Genomic DNA, 12,748 nt, shown 5'->3' on the forward strand with positions numbered 1-12,748 from the left:
AGATTAGAAATGAATTACAGGGAAAAATACATAAAAAACACAAACACATGGAGGCTAAACAATACGTTACTAAATAACGAAGAGATCACTGAAGAAATCAAAGAGGAAATCAAAAAATACCTAGAGACAAATGACAATGAAAACACGATGATCTAAAACCTATGGGATGCAGCAAAAGCAGTTCTAAGAGGGAAGTTTATAGCTATACAAGCCTACCTCAAGAAACATGAAAAATCTCAAGTAAACAATCTAAATTTAAACCTAAAGCAACTAGAGAAAGAAGAACAAACAAAACCCAAAGTTAGCAGAAGGAAAGAAATCATAAAGATCAGAGCAGAAATAAATGAAGTAGAAACGAAGAAAACAATAGCAAAGATCAATAAAACTAAAAGCTGCGTTCTTTGAGAAGATAAACAAAATTGATAAACCATTAGCCAGACTCATCAAGAAAAAAAGGGAGAAGGCTCAAATCAATAGAATTAGAAAGGAAAAAGGAGAATAACAACTGACACTGCAGAAATACAAACGATCATGAGAGCTTACTACAAGCAACTCCATGCCAATAAAATGGACAACCTGGAAGAAATGGACAAATTCTTACAAATGCACAACCTTCCATGACTGAACCAGGAAGAAATAGAAAATATGGACAAACCAATCACAAGCACTGAAGTTGAAATTGTGATTAACAATCTTCTAACAAACAAAAGCCCAGGACCACATGGCTTCATAGGGGAATTCTACCAAACATTTAGAGAAGAGCTAACACCCATCCTTCTCAAACTCTTCCAAAAATTTGCAGAGGAAGGAACACTGCCAAACTCATTCTATGAGGCAACCATCACCCTGATACCAAACCAGACAAATATACTACAAAAAAAGAAAATTACAGACCAATATCACTGATGAATATAGATGCAAGAATCCTCAACAAAATACTACCAAACAGAATCCAACAACACATTAAAAGGATCATACACCATGATCAAGTGGGATTTATCCCAGGGATGCAAGGATTCCTCAATATACACAAATCAATCAATGCGATATACCATATTACAAATTGAAGTATAAAAACCATATGATCATCTCAATAGATGCAGAAAAAGCTTTTGAGAAAATTCAACACCAATGTATGATAAAAACTCTCCAGAAAGTGGGCATGGAGGGAACCTATCTCAAAATAATGAAGGCCATATATGACAAACCCAGAGCAAACATCATTCTCAATGGTGAAAAACTGAAAGCATTTCCTCTAAGATCAGGAACGAGACAAGGATGTCCACGCTCACCACTATTATTCAACATACTTTTGGAAGTCCTAGCCACAGCAATCAGAGAAGAAAAAGAAATAAAAGGAATACAAATTGAAAAAGAAGAAGTAAAACTGTCACTGTTTGCAGATGACATGATACTATACATAGAGAATCCTAAAGATGCCACCAGAAAACTGCTAGAGCTAATCAATGAATTTGGTAAAGTAGCAGGATACAAAATTAATGCACAGACTCTCTTGCATTCCTATACAGTAATGATGAAAAATCTGAAAGAGAAATTATGGAAACACTCCCATTTACCATTGCAATGAAAAGAATAAAATACCTAGGAATAAACCTACCTAGGGAGACAAAAGACCTGTATGCAGAAAACTATAAGACACGGATGAAATAAATTAAAGATGATATCAACAGATGGAGAGATATGCCATGTTCTTGGATGGGAAGAGTCAATATTGTGAAAATGAGTCTACTACCCAAAGCAATCTACAGATTCAATGCAATCCCTATCAAATTACCAATGGCATTTTTTATGGAACTAGAACAAATTATCTTAAAATTTGTATGGAGACACAAAAGACCCCGAATAGTCAACGCAGTCTTGAGGGATAAAAATGGAGCTGGAGGAATCAGACTCCCTGACTTCAGACTATACTACAAAGCTACAGTAATCAAGACAATATGGTACTGGCACAAAAACAGATACACAGATCAATGGAACAAGACAGAAAGCCCAGAGATAAACCCACGCACCTATGGTCAACTAATCTATGACAAAGGAGGCAAAGATATACAATGGAGAAAAGACAGTCTCTTCAATAAGTGGTGCTGGGAAAACTGAACAGCTACCTGAAAATGAATGAAATTAGAACACTCCCTAACGCTATACACAAAACTAAACTCAAAATGGATTAGAGACCTAAATGTAAGACCAGACACTATAAAACTCTTAGAGGAAAACATAGGAAGAACACTCTTTGACATAAATCACAGCAAGATCTTTTTTGATCCACCTCCTAGAGTAATGGAAATAAAAACAAAAATAAACAAATGGGACCTAATGAAACTTCAAAGCTTTTGCACAGCAAAGGAAACCATAAACAAGATGAAAAGGCAATGCTCAGAATGGGAGAAAATATTTGCAAACGAATCAACGGAAAAAGGATTAATCTCCAAAATATATAAACAGCTCATGCAGCTCAATATTAAAGAAACAAACAACCCAATCCAAAAATGGGCAGAAGACCTAAATAAACATTTCTCCAAAGAAGGCATACAGATGATCAAGAAGCACATGAAAAGCTGCTCAACATCACTATTAGAGAAATGCAAATGAAAACAACAATGAGATATCACCTCACACCAGTTAGAATGGGCATCATCAGAAAATCTACAAACAACAAATGCTGGAAAGGGTGTGGAGAAAAGGGAACCCTCTTGCACTGTTGGTGGGAATGTAAATTGATACAGCCACTAGGGAGAACAGTATGGAGGTTCCTTAAAAAACTAAAAATAGAATTACCATATGATCCAGCAATCCCTCTGCTGGGCATATACCCAGAGAAAACTATAATTCAAAAAGACACATGCACCGCAATGTTCCTTGCAGCACTATTTACAATAGTCAGTTCATGGAAGCAACCTAAATTCCCATCGACAGACGAATGGATAAAGAAGATGTGGTACATATATACAATGGAAAATTACTCAGCCATAAAAAGGAACGAAATTGAGTCATTTGTTGAGACATGGATGGACCTAGAGACTGTCATACAGAGTGGAGTAAGTCAGAAAGAGAAAAACAAATATCGTATATTAACACATGTATGTGGAACCTAGAAAAATGGTACAGATGAACCCGTTTGCAGGGCAGAAGTTGAGACCCAGATGTAGAGAACAAACGTATGGACACCAAGGGGGGAAAACTACGGTGGGGTGGGGATGGTGGTGTGCTGAATTGGGCGATTGGGATTTACATGTATACACTGATGTGTATAAAATTGATGAATAATAAGAACCTGCAGTATAAAAAAACAAACAAACAAAAAAAAACAACTAATACTAAATTTTCTTTGGGTTATTTGTATGGAAATATGTTTTTTTTTTTAATTAATTTATTTTATTTTTTGCTGTGTTGGGTCTTCGTTGCTGCGAGCGAGCTTTCTCTAGTTGCGGTGAGCAGGCTTCTCATCGCAGTGGCTTCTCTTGTTGCGGAGCACAGGCTCTAGGCGCACGGGCTTCAGTAGTTGTGGCTCGCAGGCTCTAGAGCACAGGCTCAGTAGTTGTGGCGCACGGGCTTAGTTGCTCCGTGGCATATGGGATCTTCCCGGACCAGGGCTCGAACCCATGTTCCCTGCATTGGCAGGCGGATTCTTAACCACTGCGCCACCAGGGAAGCCCTGGAAATATGTTAATATAAATGTTTCAGACATTACATGAAATTTCTAAAAATCTTATATGTTCTGGTATAATGTTATAAGTCATAATTCTAGTTATTACTTTAAAATGTATATGTCAGAAATAACTAAATTTCCTTGTCAATTGCATTATCATGAACTTTCATCAAATCTTTAACCGTGGTCATTTTTAAGTCTTTTGTCATTTACAGACAGTTCTGGGTGTACTCTGATGCTTTTGCAAAAATGTTCCTATAAAAGGGTTTCATCTTCAAGGAATTCATGGAAAAGACTCTGAGAAGTACAGGTTTCTGGTAACTGACTATACTGCTGAACTGAATGAATAAGCATTTTCAGAACTCTAATGGAAAATGGATAAATTCATAAAAGTGCTAACAAAAGATCAAGATGAAAAAAAAATTAATTACATGGGATTGAGTGAACTGATGAGGATGATTATAATTTTTGTGACTTTCTGTTTGAATAAAAAAAAATCCCACAAGGACTCAGAGGCAAAAAATATACAAATCAATTTTCACTGAAATGTAAAGGAGCTGTTACAGTGGAAGATTACTGGACTGAATGTCAATATTATGACATAGTATGAGTGTGTTACGCATTTGGTAATTGCAATCGGTGTTTTTGTTGTGGTCATCCATTTACAATGCTTGGTGTCAGTTTATTTGTCTCTTGTAAAAATAAAATCAGTGTGTGTGTGTGAAAAAAAAAGAATGAAATGTTGCCATCTGCAATAACATGGATGGACCTGGAGGGTATTACGCTATGTGAAATAAGTTATACAGAGAAAGACAAATACTGTATGCTATCACTTACATGAGGAATCTAAAAAATAAAACAGAGTAGTGAACATAACCAAAAGAAACTGCCTCACAGTTATAGCAAAGAAACTAGTGGTTATGGGTGGAGAGAGGGAAGAGGGGTGTGGCAAATTAGGGGTAGGGAACAAAGAGGTATCAACTACTATGTATAAAATATGTAAGCTACAAGAATATATTATACAGCATATGGCCAGTATTTTATAATAACTATAAATGGAATATAACCTTAAACAATTGTATCACCATGTTGTATACCTGAAACTTATATAATATTGTGCATCAACTATACCTCAGTGAAAAAAATGTCATGGAATACAGTGATCTGATTGAAAATTCAAAATATCTCTCATGAAGAAACTCAATAAGCTATACGAAAACTCAGAAAGGCAGTTCAATGAGCTCAGGAATAAAATTAAATAACAGAAGGAATAATTTACCAAACAGATTAAAACTCCAAAAAAGAACCAAACAGTAATTCTAGAACTAAAGACCACAATAAATGAGATGAAGAATGCAATAGAAACCATTGGAAAACAGAGTTGACCATATGGAAGAGAAAATTATTGAGCTTGAAGACAGGAATCTAGAAATGACACAAGTAGAAGAGGAAAGACAAATGAGATATTAAACAATGAAGAAATTGCATGAGAGCTATCCACCTCTTTTAGGCAGGTCATCATTAGGGTAATGTGTATCCCAGAAGGATAAGAGAAGGAAAGGGAGTAGAGAGTTCATTTGAAGAAGTAATAGCTGAGAACTTTCCAAACCTGGGTAAGGAACTGGATATATATGTCCATGAAGCCAAGAGAACACCTAATTACCTTGGTGAAAAAAGACCTTCTCCAAGAAATATTATATTAAAACTGTCAAAAGTTAATGACAAAGAAAAAATTTCAAAGGCACCCAAGGAAAAATAGACGGTAACCTACAAAGGAACCTACATTAGGCTATCAGCAGATTTCTTAGCAGAAACTCTACAGGCCAGGAGGGAATGGGATGCCATTCTAAAAATACTGAAAGATTAAAAACTGTAACCCAAGAATACTCTATCCAGTAAAGTTATCATTCACTTATGAAAGAGAAATGAAGGTTTTCCCCAGAGAACAAAAGTTGTGGAAGTTCATCAGCACTAGACTTGCCTTACAAGAAATGTTAAAAGGAGCTCTTCTACCAGAAAGAAAAAGGCAAAGGTAAGGAAAATGTTGAATAAGGTGGTAAATAGACAGAATCAGAAAATTACAACTGTATATTAGAATAGATTGTTTAAAACTTAATTATAACATAAAAGTTAAATGGAAAAAGAAGCAAAACTGACTATAGCTACTTCAAGTTAGTAACAAACTCACAACTTAAAAAGGGATAATTTGAGACAACAGAAATATAGAAAGGGAAGAGGAAAAGGATGGAACCTGTATAGAAACATGAAGATAAGATGTTATCAGAAGAAAAAAACTACTTTATTTAAGAGACACTTTGTATAAACCTTATAGTAACCACAAAACACAAATCTAGAGCAGAGCATGAAACATGAAAGAGGTAACTGAGAAAAACATCATAGAAAACCACCAAACTAAAATAGCAGACAGAAGCACAAAGAAAAAGAAACAGTAGAGATATATATCAACCATAAACAAAAGTGTATATGGCATTACTAAGTCCTTGATAGCAATAATCACCCTAAATGAAAATCGGTTGAATTTAGCAATCAAAAGACACAGAGTGGCTGGACAAATTAAAAAACAAGATCCAACTACGTGCTGCTTCCAGGAGACTCACCTCAGCTCTAAAGACAAACATAGGCTCAAAATGAAGGAAATGACAGCCAAAAAAAAAGCAGGTGTAGCCATACCATATCAGACAAACAGACTATGCCAAAAAAAAACGTAACAAGAGACAAAGATGGACATCATAAAATGATAAAGGGTACAATTCATCATGAAGATATAAAAATTATTAATATATATGCACTATATTAAGGAGCAACAAAATATATAAAGGAATTATTAACAGAATTAAAGGGGTACATTGAAAGCAACATAATAATTGTAGCAGACATTAACACCCCACTTACATCAATGGACAGATCATCCAGGCAGAAAGTCTTCAAGGACACAGCAGCCTTGAAGGAAACATTAGACCAGGTAGATCTGATAGATTTGTATTGAACATTCCTTAAAATTACAGCACAATACACATTCTTCTCAAGTGCACATGGAACATTCTCAATGATAGGTCATATGCTAGGACACAAAAAAGTCTCAATAAATTTCAGAAGCCTGAAATCATATCAAGCCTCTTTTCTGATCACAGTGGCATATATAATTAGAAATTAACTACAAGAAATAAGCTGGAAAAAAAAAATCACAAATACATGGAGACTGAAAAACATGCTACTAAACAACTCTTGGGTCAATGAAGAAATTAAAGGCAAAATCAAAAAATACCTGAAGACAATGAAAATGAAAATATGACATACCAGTAAAAGGAAGGAAATAATAAAGATCAGAGTGGAAATAAGAGAAATAGAGATTAAACAGACAATAGAAAAGATAAATGAAACTAGGAGCTGGTTCTTTGAAAAGATAAACAAAATTGACCAACATTTAGCTTAACTCATAAAGAAAAAAAAAGAGAAGGCTCAGCTAACTAAAATCAGAAATAAAAGAAATTACAATGGATACCACAGAAATACAAATGATTATAAGAGAATACTATGAACAGCTATATGGCAATAAATTAGACAACCTAAAAAATGGACCTTCCAAGACTGAATCATGAAGAAATGGAAAATCTGAATGGACCAATCACTAGTAAAGAGACTGAAGCAGTAATCAAAAACCTCCCCCCAAGAAAAAAAAATTGAGAACCAGATGCCTTCACAGGTAAATTCTACCAAACATTTAAAATTGATTTAATGCCTACCCTTCTCAAACTCTTCCAAAATATTGAAGAGGAAGGAACGCTTGCTAACTCATTTTATGAGCTCAATACTACCTGATACCAAAACCAGACAAGGGCAATGCAAAAAAAGAATTGTATAGGTCAGTATTTCTAATGAACATAGATGCAAAAATTGTCAACAAAATATTAACAAAGCATATACAGCAATACATTAAAAGGATACAACATGATCAAGTGGGATTTATTCCAGGCATGCAAGGATGGTTCAACATTCACAAATCAGTCAATGTGATATACCACATCAACAAAGTGAAGGGTAAAAATCATATGATCATCTCAATAGATGCAGAAAAAGCATTTGACAAGATTCAACACCCATTTATGATAAAAACTCTCAATAAAATGGGTATAAAATAAATGCACCTCAACATAATAAAAGCCATACATAACAAGCCCATAGGTAACAACATACTCAACAATGAAAAACTGAAAGCTATACCTCTAAGACCAGGAAAAAGACAAGGATGCCCACTCTTGCCAGTCTTATTCAAAATAAGAAGTCCTAGCCAGAGCAATTACAAAAGAAAAAGAAATAAAAGGCATCAGAATTGGAAAAGAAGAAGTAAAACTGTAACTATTTGTGGATGACATAATTTTATATATAGAAAAACCCTAACAACTCCACCAAAAAACTATTAGAAATAGTAAATGAATAAAGTTGCAGGGTACAAAATCCATATGCAAAATCTGTTGAGTTTCTACACACTAACAACAAACTAGCAGAAAGAGAAATTAAAAATAAAATAATCCCATTTACAGTCACAACAAAAAGAATACCTAGGAATAAATTTAACCAAGGAAGTGAATGACCAGCACACTAAAATCTGTAAGATACTGTTGAAAGAAACTGAACAAGACACAAAGAAATGGAAAGATATTCCGTGGTTGTGGCTTAGAAGAATTAACATTGTTAAAATGTCCATATTACCTAAAGCAATCTACTGATTCAATGCAATCCCTATCAAAACCCCGATGACATTTTTCACAGAAATAGAACAAAACATCCTAAAATTTATGTGGATCCTTAAAAAACCCTGAATACCAAAATAAATCCTGAGGAAAAAGAACAAAGTGGAGGTATCATCCTCCCTGATTTTAAAGTATACCACAAAGCTGCAGTACCAAAACAGCATAGCATTGGCAGAAAAAAGACACACAGACCAATGAAACAGAAATGACAGCAAAGAAATAAACTCATGCATATATGGACAATTAATTTATGACAAAAGAGCAAAGAATGTACAATGGAGAAAGGTAGTCTCTTCAATAAATGGTGTTAGGAAAACTGGACAATCCACATACAAAGAAAAATGAAACTAGACCACTATCTCATACCAGACACAAAAATCAAATCAAAATGGATTAAATCCTTGAATATAAGACCTAAAACCATAAAACCCCTAGAAGAAAACATAAGCAGTATGCTCTTTGACACTGGTCTTAGCAATATCTTTCTGGATATTTTCCTCAGGCAAGAAAGACAAAGCAAAAAACAAACAAATGGGACTACATCAAACTAAAAAGCTTCTGTACAGTAAAGGAAACCATCAGCAAAATGAAAGGACAACCTACCAAATGGGAAAAGTTATTTGCAAATCATATATCTGATATGGGGTTAATATCCAAAATATATAAAGAACTCATACAACTCAACAACAACAAAATAAACAATATGATTAAAAAATGGGCAGAGGATTTGAAGAGATATTTTTCCAAAGAAGACATACAGATGGCCAACAGGCACATGAAAAGATGTTCAACATCACTAATTATTAGGGAAATGCAAATCAAAACCAAAACATATCACCTCATGCCCATCAGAATGACTAGTATCAAAAAGACAAGAAACAACAAGTGTTGGAAAGGATGTGGAGAAAAGGAAGTCCTTGTGCACTGCTAATTGGAATGTAACTTGATGCAGACACTATGGAAAGAAGTATGGAGATGCCTCAAAAAGTTAAGAACAGAAATATCATACAATCCAGCTATTCCATTTCTGGGTATTCATCTGAAGAATGCGAAAATAATAATTTGAAAAGACACACACAACCCCTATATTTGTTGCAGCTTTATTTACCATAGCACACAACCCCTATATTTGTTGCAGTTTTATTTACAATAGCCTAGGTATGGAAACAACCCAAGTGCTCACTGATGGATGAATGGATAAAGAAGATGTCATATATGTGTACACACACACAAACACGCACACACACACACAAAATACACAATGGAATACTACTCAGCTATAAAAAAGCCAAAATCTTGCCATTAGTGACAACATGGATGGATATTAAGGGTTTTATGTTAAGTGAAATAAGTCAGATGGAGAAAGACAAATATTGTATGATTTCACTCATATGTGGAATAAAAAGAAAAATGAACAAACAAGACAAAACAAGACAAACACATAGATACAGAGAACAGGGTAGTGGGAGAGGGGAAGCACGGATACAGGCCCATTGCAATAGGCTCCAATATAGCTCATCACAGCACTGGTCAGAACCCTAAATTGTTGATAAAACGGGCAGGGCTGTCTCCTGAAAGAAGTAGGTAGAGGGGTTGGGCTGGGAAGTCAGGCTCTTCCTTCTGAGAGAGAGAGTAGCAGGTGACCCCCACAAGAGGGTCAGGCTCAAGAAGAAACAACTAAGGCTAATCTGGCATCAGCTACTAACGAATTAAACACACACATTCCCTTCAACCCACATATTCCCTTCCTTCGAATCTATTCCATAGACCTTTAAGGAACAAAGTGATTTAACTGACTGCTTCCTGGAACCTGAATGGGAAAAGGGATGTCCAGGGGGTCTCACCTGGGTGAAGATGACACCAAGGGAGATGAGAGAAGCTGTGTCTTGAATGCCCCAATTCACCATTTCTTACTTTTAATTTTTAACTGTAACTTTCAAATCCATTTCTCTATACATTTTAGAACTGTCTTTACATGCATTAAAGAGACATATCATCCAAGCTTTTTAAGCAAATTATTTTTTGTTTATCTGAAATTCAAATTTAAAAATACTTTGGGATGGGTATAAACAAAAACACAATATACCAAAACTTATGGGATACAGAGAAAGAACTGCTAAGAAGGAAATTTATAGCTGTAAATGCATTCATTAAAAAAGAAGAAAGATCTCAAGTAAATCACTTTACACCTTATGAAACTAAAAATGAAGAGCAAATTAAACCCAAAGTCAGCATAAGGAAAGAAATAATAAGGATTAGAACAGAGATAAAAGAAATAAAGATTATAAAAAAATAGAGAAAATCAACAAAACTAAAATTGGTTCTTTGAAAAGATCAATAAATTCAACAAAACTTTAAGCTAAACTGATTAAAAACAATGAGAGTGCTCACTTTAGCAGCACATATAATGTAATTGGAATGATACAGGGATTAGCATGGCACGTGTGAAAGAATAACATGCAAATTTGTGAATTGTTCCATATTTTTGCTATGAGTGTAGAGCTTTAATATTCTTACCATAACAACAGCAACAGCAAAATGGTAATTGTATGAGGTAGAGGATGTGCTAACTGATCTTATTGTGGTAAGCATTTCACAATATTTACATGTATCAGATCACCACATTGTACACCTTAAACTTACACCATGTTATATGTCAATTATATCTCAATAAAGCGGGAAAAAATGCCCCCAAAACCCCTAAATGTCATAGAAATGTATCATTTAATATGTATTATCCAGTTTATGTACAGAATGCTTTGGATATTAAAGGAAAGTATTTCGGCCTCAAAAAATAAAAGAGAAAAGTCTCAAATTACTAAAATCATAAATTAAATTAGGGATGTTACTACCGAATTTACAGAAATAAAGAAAAATATGAGAGAATATCCTGAACAATTGCATGCCAACAAATTAGACAGATGAAATGGACAAATTTCTAGAAACACACAAACTACCAAAAATGACTCAAGAAGGAATAAAACATTTGAACAGGCCTATAACAAGTAATCAAAAACTTCCCAACAAAGAAAAATCCAGGACCAGATGGCTTCACTGGTGAATTCTGCTAAACATTTAAAGAATTAACAACAATCCTTCTCAAACTGTTCCAAATATTGAAGAGAATGGAACACTCCCAGCTCATTCTATGTAGTCACCGTTACCCTGATACCAAAGCCAGACCAGGACATCACGAAAAAACAAAACTGTAGATTAATATGCTTTATGAATATAGATGCAAAAATCCTCAACAATATAGTAGCCAACTGAATGCAGCAGCATATTAAGAGGATTATACACCATGGCCAAGTGGGATTTACCCCAGGAAAGTATGGATGGTTCAACATCTGAAAAATCAATGTTATACACCATATTAATACAATTAATGAGAGGGAGTTCCCTGGTGGCCTAGTGGTTAGGATTCTGGGCTTTCACTACTGTGGCCCAGATTCAATCCCTGGTCAGGGAACTGAGATCCTGCAAGCTGTGTGGCATGGCCAAACAAAAAAGAAACAAAAAAATAAATAAAAAATAAATAAAATTAAGGAGAAAATAACATATAGTCATCTGCATCTCAACATGATTCAGAAAAAACATTTGATATAATCTAACACCCTTTCATCATAAAAGCACTCAACAAACTAGGAACAGACAGGAATGTCCTAAACGTGATAAAGGTCATTTGTAAAACTAAACAAAACAAAACTATAACATACTCAATGGAGAAAGACCAAAAGGTCTCCCCCTAAGATCAGGAACAGTACAAGGATGCTTGCTTTCACTACTTCTATTCAACACTGTAAGTTCTAAACAGGGCATTAGGCAAGAAAATAAAAGGCATCCAAATTGGAAAGGAATAAGTAAAACAATCTCTATTCAGAAATGACATGATCTTACATATATAAAATCCTAATGAATATACAAAATAAACCGTTAGACTTAATAAATGCATTCAGTTCTGTCTTGTACTCATTGAGTTGTGGTCAGTGAGCATGGCACCCTATACTTTACACTTTTGGGGGAAAGTAGAGCAAACAATACCAGCACATTCTCTTTCTCTGTTTTTCCTTCTCTTTGTTGGGGAAAAGGATGGGAAAGAAGAGGAATAGACAAGGAAAGACTCAAAGGAATGAAACAACCTACATCTTGACTGGTTGTATTACTACAAATCAACTATTGTTTCTTGTTTATTTCCCTCAGCAAGTAACAACAACCAAAGAGAGTGTGGTCTTGTTTTCAGAGGCAGCAAGGAATGGGTGATCTGGGGAGAGAGTGTCCTACTCCATAGCCAGGCTTATGGAGATGA

General features: G+C 34.8%; 1 protein-coding gene and 1 non-coding gene across 2 annotated transcripts in view; one reads left to right on the top strand and one right to left on the bottom strand.

Annotated features, from left to right (window-relative positions):
- Window positions 1-12,748, bottom strand: part of MTMR8 (myotubularin related protein 8) — a 204,430-nt gene that overhangs the window by 94,441 nt on the left and 97,241 nt on the right. The window lies entirely within an intron of this gene.
- On the top strand, window positions 10,826-10,929 carry LOC132358030 (U6 spliceosomal RNA). Its single transcript, XR_009500392.1, has one exon. It is a non-coding gene; the product is annotated as a U6 spliceosomal RNA (small nuclear RNA).

This window comes from Balaenoptera ricei, chromosome X, assembly GCF_028023285.1.
Source record: "Balaenoptera ricei isolate mBalRic1 chromosome X, mBalRic1.hap2, whole genome shotgun sequence".
NCBI classification, from domain to species: Eukaryota; Metazoa; Chordata; class Mammalia; order Artiodactyla; family Balaenopteridae; genus Balaenoptera; species Balaenoptera ricei.